Below are 17905 nucleotides of genomic sequence, written 5' to 3' on the forward strand. Positions count from 1 at the left end.
GACTAGAATATAAACCTTTTGGATGCACAGAACAATATGTACTGGATTGGAAATTATAACAGTGTGTCTCTCCAGAGAGACGTCCATAAGGAAAAGTGTGTGTGGGAAGGATTCTGTAACTTGTGCAATAGTCATATAGTAAAAAAAATCTAAGTAAAATAACTTGCATTGTACATGTTCATGAACGTGAATTAAAGGGGCATCTAATAATAACACATTAAAGACATTAAGAATATCTCTGCCTGTACTTCAGTACAAGATGTACAGCTCATTGAAGACTGTCTTCTTTCCACATAGTTGCTGACTGTATTTATGAATTCTCAATCAGCTTTTGTGTATAATCTGGAAACCTAAACTCTTAAAAAGTTCCTTCGGCCATTTTGCAAATGCAGTCACCATTTTCTATGAAATATTCAACTAACACCAAATATAGCCAGGAACCACCACATCTACATAGCTATCATCAGGAAGTCTTGGTTGATGCTGGACTGGGCAGGGTGTCAGAAGATGGAAATTATCTCCTTCTAACATGATTTATATTATCAGAGAAGTTGGTCTTCTCTGTATAGTTGTGTAGTAGCTTTGTGTAGTCCAGATAAAAAACATTAATACAACAATAAATAATAAAGACATTTCTGAATACATTGCAATGCAAGACACCAGATTTCTTTTATAACCAAGCATGCCAGGAAAGCATGCACTCTACTGCCTCAGCTGCATTAAGATATTGTTTACTCGTATTCACTAATAAATAATGTCCCATTCCAGGTGAATATGGTTTATATGTTTGTATCGGGTCTGGCTGAGCCAGAATTGGTTTTCCCCTGTAGCAGCCCTCATGGTGCTGTGTTTTATGCTGGGAGCTGGCAGGGTGTTGATAGCACACTGGTGTTGTGGCTACTGCTGAGTAGTGCTTACACAGCACCAAGGCCCTTTCTGACATTTCCCCCCCCACAGTGGGACGGGGTGGGCAAGATCTTGGGAGGGGACACAACCAGGACAGCTGACCCGAACTGACCAAAGAGATATTCCATACCATATGACGTCTGCTCAGTATAAAGCTGGGAGAAAGGAGGAAGGGGGTGGGGTCACCCTTGGTCCTCCGAGGCAACCGCTACGCATATCAGAGCCCTGCTTCCTGAGAAGGCCTGACATCGCCTGTTAATGGGAAGTAGAGAATAAATCTGTTTTCTTTTTTTTGCTTCCGCGCGCGGACCTTTGCTTCGCTTTGCTTATATTAAAACTGCTGTTGTTTTACCCACAAGGGTTGTTTTGTTTTCCTATCTTATTTTCTTTCCCTTCTTTGCCCTATTGAGAAAAAAAGGGGAAGGGGGGGGAAGTGATAGAGCGACTTGGTGGGTACCTGGCATTTAGCCAAGGTCAAACCACCACAGTCTATTTTGGCGCCCAACGTGGGGCGGGACAACGGCAGTTTTATATTAATTGTGCTATAGCTATAGCAGTTAGTAAGCGACAAGCTCTTGTGCTGGTCACGGGTTTGTTTATTGCTCTGCTTATCTTTATTTTGCTAAGCTCGGGAACATGCTGGAAGAAATTGGGAACATCATGAGTGGTTTTATTCTGCAAGCTCCCGAAGTACTTATTAATCCTTATGTTAGCTCTTTGATACTGTTCATTAATGCTATTCGCCTATTGTGGGCTGTGTGGAGCTCGTTAGGTTTTTGGTGTAAGAGAAAGCAAATTTTGGGTGAGAGAATACCAAAATGTGCCCTGAGGCGGCCTGTCCCTGGGTGGCAGGGGGAGTGGAAGGATTTGGGCAGATTCCTAGGACGGTTATCACCTCCTGTAGCCTGGGATCTTACCCCTGAACAGGCAAGCAACCCCGCAAAACTGACACAACACCTGATAGAAGGGTGCCTTGTCTATCCCGATGAAAATCAGCAACTCCTAGCGCTGTACTGGGGCCTGGCCTATGCTTATCGAGCTGCAGTTCAGTGCTCTCAAAGGACTGTGGTGGAAATGGGAACTCAAACAAAAACAGTAACAGCAGAGATTGCCCCAGTAGTAAAAAAGAAACAGTGGACAAGGAGAACAACAGGTCCATACCCTCGATTAATAAGGGACGAAAAAGAGGAGGAAGAAGCGGGTCCTTCAGCAAAGGGGTCAGAAGAGGGAATAACAGAGCTCAAACAGGAGGCAGAAACTACCCGGTCCCTGACATCATCAGAACTGCGAGATCTGCGGAAAGACTATAGCCGCCAGCCGGGTGAGCGGATTGCTGCCTGGCTGCTTCGATGCTGGGATAATGGGGCTGATGCTCAGCAGCTGGAAGGTAAGGAAGCCCAACAGCTGGGTTCCCTTGCTAGAGATCGAGGAATTGAAAGGGGAATTGGAAAAGAAACAGGAATTTGCAGTCTGTGGAGACGGCTCCTTTCAAGTGTTAAAGCAAGATATCCTTTCAAGGAAGATCTTACGGATAACTCCCCAGGGAAGTGGGCTACTGCGGATGAAGGTGTCCAGTACCTGAGAGAACTAGCAGTGCTGGAAGTCATCTATAGTGATCCAAATAATGATGAAGCCCCTAAAAATCCAGAGGATGTCCTGTGCACACGGGCCATGTGGAGGAAGGTGATTAAAGGTGCACCATCCTCGTATTCTGCGGGCTTGGCTGCGATGTACTATCCAGAAATGGATATGGGAGAAGGACTAAGATGTACGCCAACTGTGGAGGCAGTCTCTTCCTGGCTTCAGAACTTTGAAGAGAGTCTTGGAACCTCCTCATCTCTACGGGCGAGTGCCTTAGATGTCAGGAGCACCCCAAGAAATCGGTTCTCTTCCACCCCAGTCAGAGGGAAAGGGAAACCTAGGCGCATGACACGTGGCGAACTTTGGTTCTTCCTGCGTGACCAGGGGGAGGACATGAGGAAGTGGGATGGTCAACCCACCTTCAAATTGGAAGCTCGTGTACATGAATTGCGAGGAAAGACCCCTGCCAAGAAGACAACATCCAAGAAGGTTGTTAATGTAGCTGGCGTGAAACCGCAAGAAAGTAATCAGCGATCTCCCAGATACAGGAAGACTGAGATCACCTCCCTTGGCCCTGATGAAGGAGTTTCCGGCCTGGCACAGCAAGGGTCAGACAGTGAATACTCTGACCAAGAACAGGAATAGAGGGCCCCTGCCTCCAGCCAGGAGGAGGAAAGGGATGATCGGGTGTATTGGACAGTGTGGATTCGATGGCCTGGCACATCAAATCCACAGAAGTACCAGGCTTTAATCGATACCGGGGCACAGTGTACATTAATGCCATCAAGTTATAGAGGGGCAGAACCTATCTGGATCTCAGGAGTGACAGGCGGATGTCAAGAACTGTCAGTACTGGAGGCCGAGGTTAGCTTGACCGGGGATAAGTGGGAAAAACATCCCATTGTAACTGGCCCAGAAGCCCCTTGTATCTTGGGCATTGACTACCTCAAGAGGGGGTATTTCAAAGACCCAAAAGGATACCGATGGGCTTTTGGTGTGGCCAGTGTGAACACAGAGAAGGTCAAACAGTTGTCTAATCTGCCTGGCCTCTCAGGAGATCCTTTTGTTGTAGGACTGTTGCGAGTTAAAGAACAACAGGTGCCAATTGCCATGAGGACCGTGCACCGACGGCAGTATCGCACGAACCGAGACTCTCTGGCTCCCGTCCAAGAACTGATCCGTCAACTGGAGACCCAAGGTGTCATCAGTAAGACACATTCGCCTTTTAATAGCCCAATATGGCCAGTGCGAAAGTCTGACGGAGGGTGGAGGTTGACAGTAGACTATCGTGGCCTGAACGAAGTGACGCCACCACTGAGTGCTGCTGTACCAGATATGTTAGAGCTCCAGTATGAGCTAGAGTCAAAGGCAGCCAAGTGGTACGCCACAATCGACATCGCCAATGCATTCTTTTCAATTCCTTTGGCAGAAGAGTGCAGGCCACAGTTTGCTTTCACGTGGAGGGGTGTCCAATATACCTGGAATCGACTACCCCAGGGGTGGAAGCACAGCCCCACTATTTGTCATGGACTAATTCAAACTGCACTGGAAAAGGGTGATGCCCCTGAACATCTACAGTACATCGATGACATCATTGTGTGGGGCAACAAGGCAGAAGAAGTGTTCAAGAAAGGACAAAAAGTAATTGAGATTCTTCTGAGAGCTGGGTTTGCCATAAAGAAAAGCAAGGTCAAGGGACCAGCACAGGAGATTCAGTTCTTGGGAATAAAATGGCAAGATGGACGCCGCCATGTGCCTATGGAGGTTGTCAACAAGATAGCAGCTATGTCTCCACCGACCAACAAGAAGGAAACACAAGCTTTCTTAGGACTTGTGGGATTTTGGAGGATGCACATTCCAGGTTACAGTCAGCTGGTGAGCCCTCTCTATCAAGTAACCCGAAAGAAGAACAATTTTGAGTGGGGTCTTGAGCAACAACAAGCCTTTGAGCACATCAAACAGGAGATAGCTCGGGCGGTAGCTCTTGGGCCTGTTCGGACAGGACCAGATGTGCAAAATGTACTTTACACATCAACTGGGGAGCATGGCCTCACATGGAGCCTCTGGCAGAAGGTAGCAGGTGAAACTCGGGGTCGACCATTAGGATTTTGGAGCCGGGGATATCGAGGATCAGAAGCCCACTACACTCCAACTGAAAAGGAGATTCTGGCAGCATATGAGGGGATTCGAGCCGCTTCCGAAGTTGTTGGTACAGAAGCACAGCTCCTCTTGGCACCGCGATTGCCTGTACTACATTGGATGTTCAAAGGAAACATCCCTTCTACACACCATGCAACCAGTGCTACCTGGAGTAAATGGGTAGCGTTAATCACGCAACGAGCTCGACTGGGAAAACCCAACCGTCCAGGAATCCTGGAAGAGATCATGGACTGGCCAGAAGGTAGAGATTTTGGAGCACTGCCTGAGGAGGTGGCTCGTGCCCAAGAAGCACCACCATATAACGAATTACCAGAAGATGAAAGGCGGTATGCTTTGTTTACTGATGGATCCTGTCGTGTGGTAGGAAACCATCGAAAGTGGAAAGCTGCTGTGTGGAGCCCCACAAGACAAGTCGTTGAGGCCACTGAAGGAGAGGGCGAGTCAAGTCAGTTTGCAGAAGTAAAAGCGATCCAACTAGCCCTAAAGATTGCTGAACGAGAAAAGTGGCCAGTACTGTATCTCTACACTGACTCCTGGATGGTGGCTAATGCCCTGTGGGGGTGGCTACAGGAGTGGAAGAAGACCAATTGGCAGCGCAGAGGTAAACCCATCTGGGCTGCTGCACTGTGGCAGGACATCGCTGCCCGAGTGGAAAACGTGGCTCTAAAGGTACGTCATGTAGATGCCCACGTGCCCAAAAGCCGTGCCACCGAAGAACATCAAAACAATGAGCAAGTAGACAAGGCTGCTAAAATTGAAGTAGCTCAGCTGGACCTGGACTGGGAGCGCAAGGGTGAGCTATTTGTAGCTCGATGGGCCCATGAAACATCCGGGCATCTCGGGAGAGATGCAACGTACAGATGGGCTCGTGATCGAGGGGTGGACCTGACCATGGAGGCCATCTCACAGGTCACTCATGAATGCGAAACATGTGCTGCAATCAAGCGAGCCACACGAGTAAAGTCTCCCTGGAACAGAGGGCGATGGCTGAGTTTTCGATATGGTGAGGCCTGGCAAATTGACTATATTGGACCATTGCCACGAACACGCCAAGGCAAGCGCTACATACTCACTATGGTGGAAGCAACTACTGGTTGGCTTGAGACGTACCCTGTAAATCATGCCACTGCCCGAAATACCATCTTAGGTCTTGAAAGGCAAATTTTATGGCGACATGGTACTCCTGAAAGAATCGAATCAGACAATGGAACCCATTTTCGAAATAATCTCATAAACTCCTGGGCAAAGAAACATGGCATTGAGTGGGTGTATCACATCCCTTATTACCCACAAGCGTCTGGAAAGATTGAAAGATACAATGGACTGTTGAAGACTATGTTGAGAGCATTGGACAATGGGGGATGGAAACACTGGGATATAAATTTAGCAGAAGCCACTTGGCTAATTAATACCAGAGGATCTGTTAACCGTCCTGGTCCTGCCCAAACAAAACCCCTTCATACTGTGGGAGGAGATAAGGTCCCTGTAGTACACACAGGGAAATGGCTGGGGAAGGCAGTATGGATTGCTCCTCCCTTGGGAAAAGGCAAGCCCACTCGTGGGATTGTTTTTGCTCAGGGACCTGGATGTACTTGGTGGGTAATGCGGGAGAATGGGGCTACTCAGTGTGTGCCTCAAGGAGATTTAACCTTGGGGGGGAAATAATCTGTGAGCTGAGTTGTATGTTGCAGGAAGTGATGGAGGAAGTAGGAACGACGAAGAGTGAACCAGATACATGCGATGATGACCCAAACCTAGCCGGTGCTGGAGTCCAACAGTCAAACATACTGCTCCTGTCCTGAACATCCACCTTGACAGATAGCAGCCAAGTCACTGAACATCTAGAGGAGTGAAGAAAGCTTACGGAATGAATAAATGAGTGTTATGTGGGACCTGGGCATGACGTAAATGGTATGGAATAAGGGGTGGAGACTGTATCGGGTCTGGCTGAGCCAGAATTGGTTTTCCCCTGTAGCAGCCCTCATGGTGCTGTGTTTTATGCTGGGAGCTGGCAGGGTGTTGATAGCACACTGGTGTTGTGGCTACTGCTGAGTAGTGCTTACACAGCACCAAGGCCCTTTCTGACATTTCCCCCCCCACAGTGGGACGGGGTGGGCAAGATCTTGGGAGGGGACACAACCAGGACAGCTGACCCGAACTGACCAAAGAGATATTCCATACCATATGACGTCTGCTCAGTATAAAGCTGGGAGAAAGGAGGAAGGGGGTGGGGTCACCCTTGGTCCTCCGAGGCAACCGCTACGCATATCAGAGCCCTGCTTCCTGAGAAGGCCTGACATCGCCTGTTAATGGGAAGTAGAGAATAAATCTGTTTTCTTTTTTTTGCTTCCGCGCGCGGACCTTTGCTTCGCTTTGCTTATATTAAAACTGCTGTTGTTTTACCCACAAGGGTTGTTTTGTTTTCCTATCTTATTTTCTTTCCCTTCTTTGCCCTATTGAGAAAAAAAGGGGAAGGGGGGGGAAGTGATAGAGCGACTTGGTGGGTACCTGGCATTTAGCCAAGGTCAAACCACCACAATGTTTTTGATTAAAATTAAAGCCTTAAATTGAACTGTCTTCCTTGAAGAAATTCAGCTATGCTCCTTCAGTATTAGTAGCTCTCTATCTACTATGCAATTGTTCCAACCCGCTGCTCTACTGTTGGTGCTGTGGCTAAGCACCCCAGGACTCCCAGGGGGTGTGCAGGCAAAGCAAATACATGTATTTTTCAGGCACACTAATGGTAAGTAGATATTTACTGTCAGCAGTTATGTGCATACCCAGGTTCTCATTGTCTGATGACATCATATCATATGACATTTAAGGAAAGACCTTGTGACTTTACTGGTTTAATACGCATAACCAAGCACTGAAAAATTTGTAGGAAGAACCTTTGCTGCCCTAAATCAAGAGCGCCTGGTCTTTGACAGCAAGTTGCTTTGGGACACGTTTGTCCTTTGCTGGTTGTATGAAAAAGAACTTTCCATAATTCCCAGTAATTAATTTAAAAGGAGATGTTCAATAAAGTGGAAAACAATGGGAGTGGGGGTGCCCAGGGAGTGAATAGTCATTCATTATGGTCATTTATGGGAACAGTTATCAGAACAGGTGAAGGTTTTTCAACAGTTCAGTAAATGGAAGCCTTTGACCCTGATGGGGTTACAGAAAAGATCACAGGGAAGTCTGGAGGCCACAGGAAACAAAAAGAGGTGTGGAGTACTGCACTGCACAGCTGGCAGTCTGTTGTGGGAAGGATGGGGATTTCTTCTGGACTACATTACTTGAAGTGCTGGGGAAATACCCTAGGTCAGCAAGGAGACTGAAAGAGCAGGAGAGTACAGGGTACAGGGGGGCTGGCAGGTCTGGGGTCTAGGTCTGAGGCTGGCATAGCTTCCAGCACTGGGAATGGGGCAGGAATGTTCGCAGGAGGGGAACTCCCTGTAGTTGAATTTTAAGTTTGGAAGAGCTTTAGACCAAAGGTCCAAAAAGCACAAAATCAGCTTCCCAGCCTGCTTAGGGCAGGTTATTCAGCTGAGGAGTCAAGGCATGATATCAGCTAGGTAAACGTTACTGCAGACCAATGAGGTCCAGCAGGCTGCTGAGAGGAGGGTGCTGCACAGCTGAAGTCCTTCTGCTGAAAATTACTCACATCCTGGGTGCACATTTATAGACTTTCAGGAAAAATACCTCTGATTATCTGAGTTTCCATGGAGGTCTGTGGAGGAAGATGTGGTCCTCAAGACCAGCCTCTAAACCATTTACCATCCAGTTTTACATAGCACTAACAGCTCAGATTACAACCAAATAGGAAAATGGTGTGGCTGTGTCATTCCTTCAGCCAGTTCTCCCCATCGTGGAAACATACTCTGCCCATGCTCTGCTAGCTGGAACAGATGACTGGCTTAATTGCATTGCCATATTGCCACTTGCACATGCAATAACTACAGTCTGTCAAGTAACTAGAAGCAGGAGGAGTAGTTTTGTGTGAGATGGAACTAGGAAGGCCTGGTAGTCTCTCACATTTGAACTATCTGGCAACAAAGGAGGTGTAAACTCTAGCAGATGACTTTCCTCTTGTTGAGAAAAAATGGTTCATAATGGCTCTCCTCCATGATGCCTAAAGATGGCAAAATGTCACAGCCTTCCCCTCAATACAGGCACTAGTAGGATTTTTCTTCCCATTATTAATTTTCATTTAACCTTACTGAGCATCATTTCTTCGGTTCACAGTAGCTGGACTAAGCATAGCTGGTTGTTACCCCTCTATTTGTAACTAGTCTCAGACACACTGAGAGTGATTTTGTTTCATAATTGCCCACCTCCAAACCAAACAAACCTGTCTGCCCACACCAGCATACTGACCACCTTCTAGCCTCCCAGCGAAGAGCTAGAATAAGCCAAAGTTAGAAGAAGGCCGTATTCCTGACATAGCAGAGTAACAGAGACATAAGTGGGTGTTTTTGACCCTCCAGGGATACTCTTTGTAGGAAAGGTATCCCACTAACCAAAGTTGCGGGAGTCCTGCTCTCAGCTCTGGAAGACACGTTGGGGTCATACTGAGAGTAGGACTGCAGAAAGCTGCTATTCTCTGCACTGAGAGCTGTACAGGGCAATCTGAAACAAAATTTAAGTGGGAACAACAGCTCTTGCTTTGTGCTTTCCAGAACCAGAGGCAAAAATGCCTCCTTCGTGTATTAATGCACTGGATATGTGAATGGCTCCTTCTGCTCTCTTTCCACATTTCAGCTATGTTTGCATACTGTATTACAGTTATCTACAAACAGGTATTATAGGGAGAGATTCCAATTCTGAATATTTAAATAGTCAGACTGGATTGCTGTATCTTGTTGTACTGAGATGAGATTCTCTTTGTATCCATACAAAGGCATGGAAGGGGGGTGGGGGGAGGCAAAGGGGAATGTGGGAAAGGTGTGGATAGATGAGGAAAAAGCCACCTGGAAAGGGCAAAGGGAAATGGAGAGTGCTCCACACACAATCCTACTTTGGCTCATGAATTTAACATGTGTGTAATGTTTCTTACAAGAAGTCATGTGAGCAATTTAAACTATCCCCTAGGCAAGTTTAATCTGAACAAGCTGCTCTGAGACAAGCTAAAAATTGCAAGGTTTTATAAAAAAAGGGTAGGCTAGAGTAGGCAGAGCAGAGGATAACACAGGAGGGGATGGGAGGGGGAAAGGACTAGGATAATATCAGAACATTAAATGAAGTCTCCATGAGCAAATCTTAATAATACATTACACTGACATAGCAAAGACTGAAAAGGAGACATTGCATTAAAATTCTGCACAGTTGGAGGTGTAAGTCATATAAGATATCCCAACATTTACTTCATATCCATGAAGAGTGACACAGTTCTTTTAGCTCATTTGCACCACTGCTGTATGTGTCTTGCATTGTGTCCCTACCATTAGGTGTCACCACTCCACAGCAGTAGATTTCCGAGGAGATAAATCTAGAAAATCTAGTCTAACATTGCAAATGCGGTATTTCTTAAGGTTTCCCAGGCTACCTACAAAACGATCTTCCTGGTAACAAGTTAAGTTTGTGGTACTGGATGAGACTGGGCAGATCACAAAAGCTTCTGCCATTTCTGGAATGGTTTGGTTTCAGGCTCTTCATACTGAGGTTTTAACTTCTGGGTACATTCAGCCTCAGCACTGCAAAGCAAGGCTTTTGCCTGGCCTTCAGGGTGCCTCACTCGCCTTGCTCCTTGGCTCATCCTCCACTTATGGCTGGGACTGAGCCTTTGTTGCTGCCCCCAATGGGTGATCAGCCTGCATATGGTGCAACTTGATTTCACATCATCTGACAGACCACTAGTCTAGTTGTGGATTCACAGGCACAAAATGAGTGGGGTTAACACAGATAGTTTTGTTTCATGTGGAAAACACAACTTGAATTGTGTTCTCTCTTCTCTGTCTCATGTACCATAATGCTCTACAGCTTCCCTATGAGATGAGACTGTACTACAGGGAGTTAAACATTGTTAGTACAAAACCACTATTGGGAAAAGCAAATGTCATCTGCTTGACAAAACAGATTTTTGAAATTACAGCAATATTTGTTAACTGGTCACCATTATCAGGATGATCAGTAATTCCTGCGTGGAGCTAAATAACTCCTTACGTGGAAGTTTTCATCATAAACTGGAAACAATGGCCAAAATGTCTAGATCAGCCAGATTAGGTATGCGCAAGCTTGGCTTCCTAACAAAACCTCAAGCAAACCCTGTAAGTCTTTGGCTTCTGGCACGGCTGCCTGACCCAACTGCCTGAAAGCTGGGAGAGGTCCAGCCCCCTGAGCACAGTGGCCAGGGCAGGGGGATGAATTGCCAGACTGTAACCTGCAATGTCTGTCCAATTAATTCAATATCTTAAAAAAACAAGAATTCTCTGAGAATTCAAGATTAAAATTTCCTCTTGTAACTGACATTTACTTAGCAACATAAACAAGTGACTGAAGGACAGAACATGAGTCACAATGTGGAATTAAAAATATTTGTAATCTTTGCTAACGGACGAGCACCCTGTCACACTAACTTCTGCTGACGAGCTCATTTTGGCCTGAAACTGTGCAAACTTGTTTCTCTGATGTGGCAACTTCTTCCATACAGTTGGGACAGCAACACCAACCTAACAAAGTGTGAGGGCCCTGGGGCAATAATCTTTTTTTCCTACCTTCCACCCTAGTCCCATCAGGGGAGGAAGCTAGAGTGGTTTCTTTCCTTGCAATGTTCTCTTGCTTCTTAAATTAGTTGTATCCAAAGAGACTGAAGAGGCCCCACAATGTTAGGTTCTGCGTATAGTACACACGCCTTCCTCACAACATTTTGTAGTCAAAATCACAACATAGACAAAGGGGAAACTACTCTCATTTAGCAAAAATTTCTAAATCAGCCATACAAGGAGTCTGTGGCAGAGCCTGAACGTGCACAGCATTCTCCAAAATCCTAGTTGGTGTCTGTGACAAGACCCATGCTGAACATTCCTATGTCCTTCCAGCCAGAGACTACACTTCTGAGTCCAAATGAGCACCTTGTAGGACATACGGCCTGACAGGGACAAAAGCAATATATCTAATTAAGAACATATCTGATTAAGAGCCTCCAGAAGCAGACCAAACCAAAGGCCCAACTCACTCGTATCTTTTCCCTGTTTAAGGATAACAGTTTAAGAAAGATGGAGTATGGAGTGATTTTTCCCCTGATATAATCTCCCAGGTTATAGAAATCAGCACTTTATAGATTTCAGGAGTTGGAAGCTGCATCCACTCAAAAATGTTTTAAAGGCACTGTCAGATCTAGGCTTTATGACTGTTTAACTCTTGAATCTGTTTATATTCCCAGTGTCCACAACATCCTGCAATGAGTTTCATAGTTTACATGGCTGCATTTAACTCATTTAACTGCATGAAAAAGAGCTTTCTTTTGCTTGCCTGCTTGCCAAAGATTTCACTGAGTTCCTCCTAGTTCTCCTTTTATGAGGAACAATAAATAACCATTCCCAGTTCATCTTCTCCAGGCCACTTGTGATTTTATAGACATCTATATTAAAACACATTTAAAAATACATTCCCTGACCTTTTATCAATGTCTTCACGTAAACATATAACCTGTTTTATATTACTTGGGTTGAAGCCTGCCATGGCTATTGTCCAGCTACATATTTTAGCAACAGAAGTAAATATGTCCAGCCAAGCCTCTTGCATTGTTTTGCATATTTGCCTAGCAATAATGCTTCTTCCTTTTTAGAGTTTGGTAGGAAGTATTTATTTAAAAGTGAGACTGGATGAATACTTCCCTCATTGGACTCTCTCAGACACTCAGAGTGCTCCAGACCTTAACTGGAGGAAAATCGCAGAGGGATATTGGCAGTGCAAGAAGGGCAAGTGCTGCATGCCCCATGATCTGGACTGATGGCTGGAAAATCTCACTTGCCGGTGGGTGCGAGTCCCAAACCAGCAATTTAACTTCCAGCACCTCTTTGTGTGCATGGGGATTTGCCCCGTGTTTTGAGGTTTGCTGCCAGCTGGGAATAGGCATGGGGTACAATTACATATTAAATGCAAGCTGAAGTCAAATCTAGGTGTAGCTGCTTATTTCTAATAAATTCAGGAGTGAGGCTCTGCAGTGTGAAAGGTCATATGCAGGATTTCCTTTTGATAAGACATAGGTTGCTGTCCCAGAGGAAACAGGGGCTACCCAGCATGTCTGTGCCTGCTTGTTTGTTCATTTCTTTAAGGTGTTTGGTGGACTTTTAGTCTCCCTCTGGCAGCCCATACATTGGTGTAAAACTTACCCTGCCAGGAGGTGCTGGTAAGCTAATGAGGGGAATCAGCTAGAAAAAAAGAAAAAAACAAAACCAAAACAACACCACTGAAAAGATAAATCTATTGACTCTCAGTAGAAATATTCGGTTTTATATTCTGGGAGTGGAAGAACAATGAGAAGGCTTTGTGCTGTGCTTCATAAAAAACAGGTGGGGAGGGATGCTGGGGTGGCTTTAAGGGGTTATACCTGGTTTTGGCACAAGACTCCCCGTGGTCTGTCTGCACTGCTCCTGAGACCTACCTCAGTGGGGATGACCAAAGATCAGTGGGGTCATGGGCTCCTTGGAGGGTGGCTGGGGTATCCCCTGCCAGCCCCTCACAGTGCTCCCCGCAGCCCAGCCCTGTCTTAACAGGGGCAGGAGGGTAAAAGGTGCCAGTCTGGGGAGCTGGGGTGCATGCTCTTTTCCTCACAAAAGTCCAAATCCTTTGTTGCTCACTGTTTACTCTCCTGGCTTACAGAAGGCATAAGTGAAGGAAGGTCTCACTGCTGGTCCTAACACATCCAAATTCCAAAAGCTATGGAGGGGATGCAGCCCCCTTGGCCACCCTGGAGTGCCAGAAACCAGATTCCAGACAGGTAAATGGGCTGCCTGGGACTTCAGCCAGAGATCTGCAGAAGTCAGGCACTTAAAAAATAAATGTATTTGAGCATGTCTTCTGAAGAAGTCTCTCAAACTTATAATTTCTCCTTAGTAAGACCATTTGAGCCAAAATGACATCAGCTCCTGCCATCTATGAGCATCTATGCTATTGCTAGAGCCATCTATGCTATTTCTTCAGTCCAGGCTGTGCAATGTCTGCCCAGGCATCCTGATGAGCACCCAGGATGAGAGGATCCCACGTCAGAGGAGTCCAACCAGTTACAAGCAGTATTTCTTAACAGGCCTGAGGGCCTGCCTGTACCTTGATGCTATTCTTGTTCAGTTGGAATTTTCAGCTCTGATCATTTGGGATTTCTTGAACCTTTTTGTCTGCTGAAGATGGTCCCAGACAACTCAGCAAAGACCTTCCTGAGGTCATGTGCTGAGTACAATGGAAAATCATCTCAGTCAGCTCTCTGAACACAACCAGTCTCAGGCAGTAAGGATGCAGCCCCAAGGTTTTCCCTCGGACTGGGGATGTGTCCCACCTATTTCAGCAGGGAAGCTGAGGGAGAAAGGGGGAAAGGTCTACAGTTCACGGTCCAGAACAGCTCTGCACAAACCTCCACAGGAGCCCTTTCCTCTGGGTGCATGGCCTTTCCCAAGAAGGTCCTGCTTCACAGTTTTGGAGCTATCCCTGCACAGAAAGGGCAGGGCTACAGGCAGCCTGGTGTAGCATCATCACCTGGCTGAGGTTACGCATGGCGGGCCAAGAGGAGAAGATCAATCCCGCTGCTGGGAGCACCACAGGTATGGAAACCTGGATGGGTGGTGTGCTCCACAGGTTTCTAGTGAAGAGAATGTCACCTGAATAGCAGACCTAAATCAGTTTGAATGTTATGTTGCATGTTATGCGACAAGTTGCAGGAGAGGCAGGAAGGCAATTCTGCCTTATGAAATAGCCATGTCAAAAACAACTATGAGAGAAATCAGGAAGCTACTGCCTGTGTTGTGAAAACCTGACTATGCCTGTGGTAATTGTCTCCAGTTGTTCTCAGGCTTGGAGCATCCCCAACATAGACAAAGGGGGAAATCTACTAGTACATCTTTCTAGGGAGTCTTCCCTTTATGGCAAGAACACTGTGTGAGCTTTGTGGGTATTCCTGCAAAGGGGCTGAGATCTTGGGGGCAAAGGAATAACAAACAGAGACAACCAATGAAGAACACTGCGGGGAGCAGCTCATCACTGCAGAGTAAATGGTGGGACTTGTCAACCAGTAGCCTAAATGAGGATAAGTGAAGGCATACCTGGGTTTGAGAAATAAAGAGGACAACAAACCGTGAACAAGCGGTTGCTGTTCACACCCTTACAGCCCTTCACTGCGAAGTGATGAAGTCTCACATTATCATCCAGTGATTTTGGAGAAAGTATTTCTCTTTGTCTCTTTTGATAATTCTTTTTCTTCCTTTCTCATTTTTTCCTCCTCAATCATACAGTATTGTTTGACTAAACTTCTTTCATTGCTTATTGTGAAAAAGCAGAATTTGTTAAGTACTGGCATGAAATTTTCCCAGCTTGACCTCTACAAGTTGAAGCCAATGCTGCTGCCAGGCAAAGTCTAGGAGAAGGGTCACAGAGGCAAATTCCAATTTAAAAACATGAGATTCTTCTGTGCCAGACACAAAGCCTTTGAAATTTGGAGGGACTGGCAACACCACGTAAGCATGTGTAGTAATATAAACACTGCTCTAATGCTTGAAGTCTTCAGATCACACTCCAAGTCTACACATAAGAGGGGGCAGAAATGTAAAATCAAATGGTTTGCGAAAATTTCCTTTAACAGCAGAACCAGAGGAAAGCACATGACTAAGTTTTTCTTCCAAAATTGTAATAGAAGCTTTTGCTGTTTAGTAAATATTTCTTCTCTGCTCCCATTCTTGAGTAAAGACACCTGTAGTTGACATGTATGAGACTTCAGCTTTTTGCTGAAGCTTTTGGGTAATATGGTATTTTCCTGCACAATTATTTCATTTCTACTTGTGTTCTTGCTCTGGTTTCCATTCCTGCTCTGAACTTGGACATGAGGGATAAATATCCAGATAATTGCATGCAAAAGCTCTGCACCACCTCCCTGAAGAATCAAAAATGGCTTGAAGAAGCATATCTAACTAAAAAACCATCAAGTCTAGCTAAGGGAAATCCAACCTACCGATCTACAGATGAAAACTATTGGCCCAACAATGAGCTCAAAAGCAGCCTAATTACTGCATGTTACACTGACCAGAAGCCATTGCCTCAAGTGAAAGACAGAGGAGATGGATGTATTTCTGTCATCTGTTGGTGAAAGTCAAGACTATATCTAGGCACAATTCAATAGCACTCCTACCCCTAAAACAATGCCCTGAGTTTATCCGAAGGTTAGTTTGTACTGATCTCCAGGGAAAAGGTCACTTAAAGCTGAACCCTATGAAAACAGACATGAAACCTCATCTTGGAAACCTTTAGATATCAGACAACAGAGACAAAAATCCCTTTGTGAGTTTATTCTGCAAGAAGATGAGTATCTGCATCCTATTCAAGCAAAGTGCTTATGAACATGCTTTGTGTGAAACATATATACCACCCCTTTTGTTTCAGTGCGCATTATTGGATGCTTAAAAATTAGTACAAACTTCTTTGTTTGGTATCTCATGGAACAGAAAGGACCCAATCACCCAGATTGTTTTAAAAATTGATAATTGAGAAGATTATGAAGCTAATAATAGGTATAGATACATAGAAAACTTAGATGATTTCTTCAAATACTGCAATTCTGACTGTATAATAAAGTTTTGTGTGTGCTAGGCTTCTCAGATGGAAAAGGATGCTGCAGCCCACTGTTGGTAAATGTGAATAATGTGACCAGAAAGAGGAAGTGTTGCCATCCATATTTCAAAAGCTTTAACAAAGAAAATATCTGAGAAAAACCAAAATGCTGAGCAAGCTAAGTGGTGTAATAGACATTTCGCATCAAATTAACAGGAGAGTTAACTCTTCATGATCTGGATTTTCATTGTTGAGGCAGGAATTGTCCTTACCTGAGCCTGTCATGATGACATCCTGAGGTTGCCAGACCTCTGCATACAGTTATATAACACCCTCTTGTAGAAGAAAACACACTGCACACCTTGAAGTAGTAAAATTGAATAGTGTCATAACTGGAAATGCAAATACAGGCAGTAAAAGTGGCAATTTTAAGGTTAGTTACTTAATACTGTATCCCAAAGTTGTAGATTAACAGTTTCAAATGTGTATTGTGATTTTGAGTGCATTAGTTTTGAAATAATATAGTGGCTCTGAACATCAGGTTTCTATGATACCTTAAACGTAGCACCTAAAAGCTGAGGCTAATCATTCTGGTGGTGTAAGCCGTTTGCATGTCTAACAACATGGAAGTTAAAAAAAAAATGACTGCCTGTGCAAAAGTATTTTAAAAATCAGAAAAAAATGAGGAACTGAAAAAATTACAAAATAATTCCCTCTAAATGAAAAGAAGGATGATGGAAATTATATTTAACAGATCATTTGACATGTAGAAATACAGCTGTATGAAATGGTTGTTGGCTTCTGCAGGGAAGACAGGACTGAGAAAGTGTCTCAGAAAAACAGAAATAGAATAGATGTTCTAAAGCTGCTCAAAAATAAATGCAGGATAAACTATCAATAAGATATTGCTTTTAAATATTTTTCACCCTATTTGTCCAAGGAAACTGGATCCATTACTGGTCATTCATGTACAAAACTGAACAGTTCCTTGTAAATCATTATGCTCGAGTATTAAGTGTTCAATATGTTAAGAGCTACTGGGGAAAAAATGGACATCTAATTTACCCTTATTATAAGATAACATGGAAAGATGCCAGGCTATTCTGGAGGAGTCATAAAACCACAGCATGCATTGCGATCAAATGCCTGATGGTGGCCTGGGTATTTTTTAATTGGCGGGTAGGTCGGCATCCCATCTGGCTTAGATTAGCGTTGCTCCACTGACCCAAGTTGGGCTGCAGCAACACGTAGCACCTGAAGACCCAGACCTGTGTAAAGAGATTGGAAATGTCAGTGAAAGGACCCCACCACCAGCTCCTTGGTGGCACGATGTGCTCACAGACCTGCATCCTGCTCTGCGACAGTTGGTGTTCCAAGGAGCTGCAGGAGTGGGCCGCTCCCTGGGGGCTGGTGGGGCCGTGCTGCCACCAACAAGGGCACAGCCCCGCAAGCGTGCACACAAGGTGAGCAGGGCTGGGATGGTGGCAGCGGCCGGGAACAGCCATGGCCCCATTGTCATCCT

The sequence above is a fragment of the Strix aluco genome, chromosome 5, assembly GCF_031877795.1.
Source record: "Strix aluco isolate bStrAlu1 chromosome 5, bStrAlu1.hap1, whole genome shotgun sequence".
Lineage (NCBI taxonomy): Eukaryota > Metazoa > Chordata > Aves > Strigiformes > Strigidae > Strix > Strix aluco.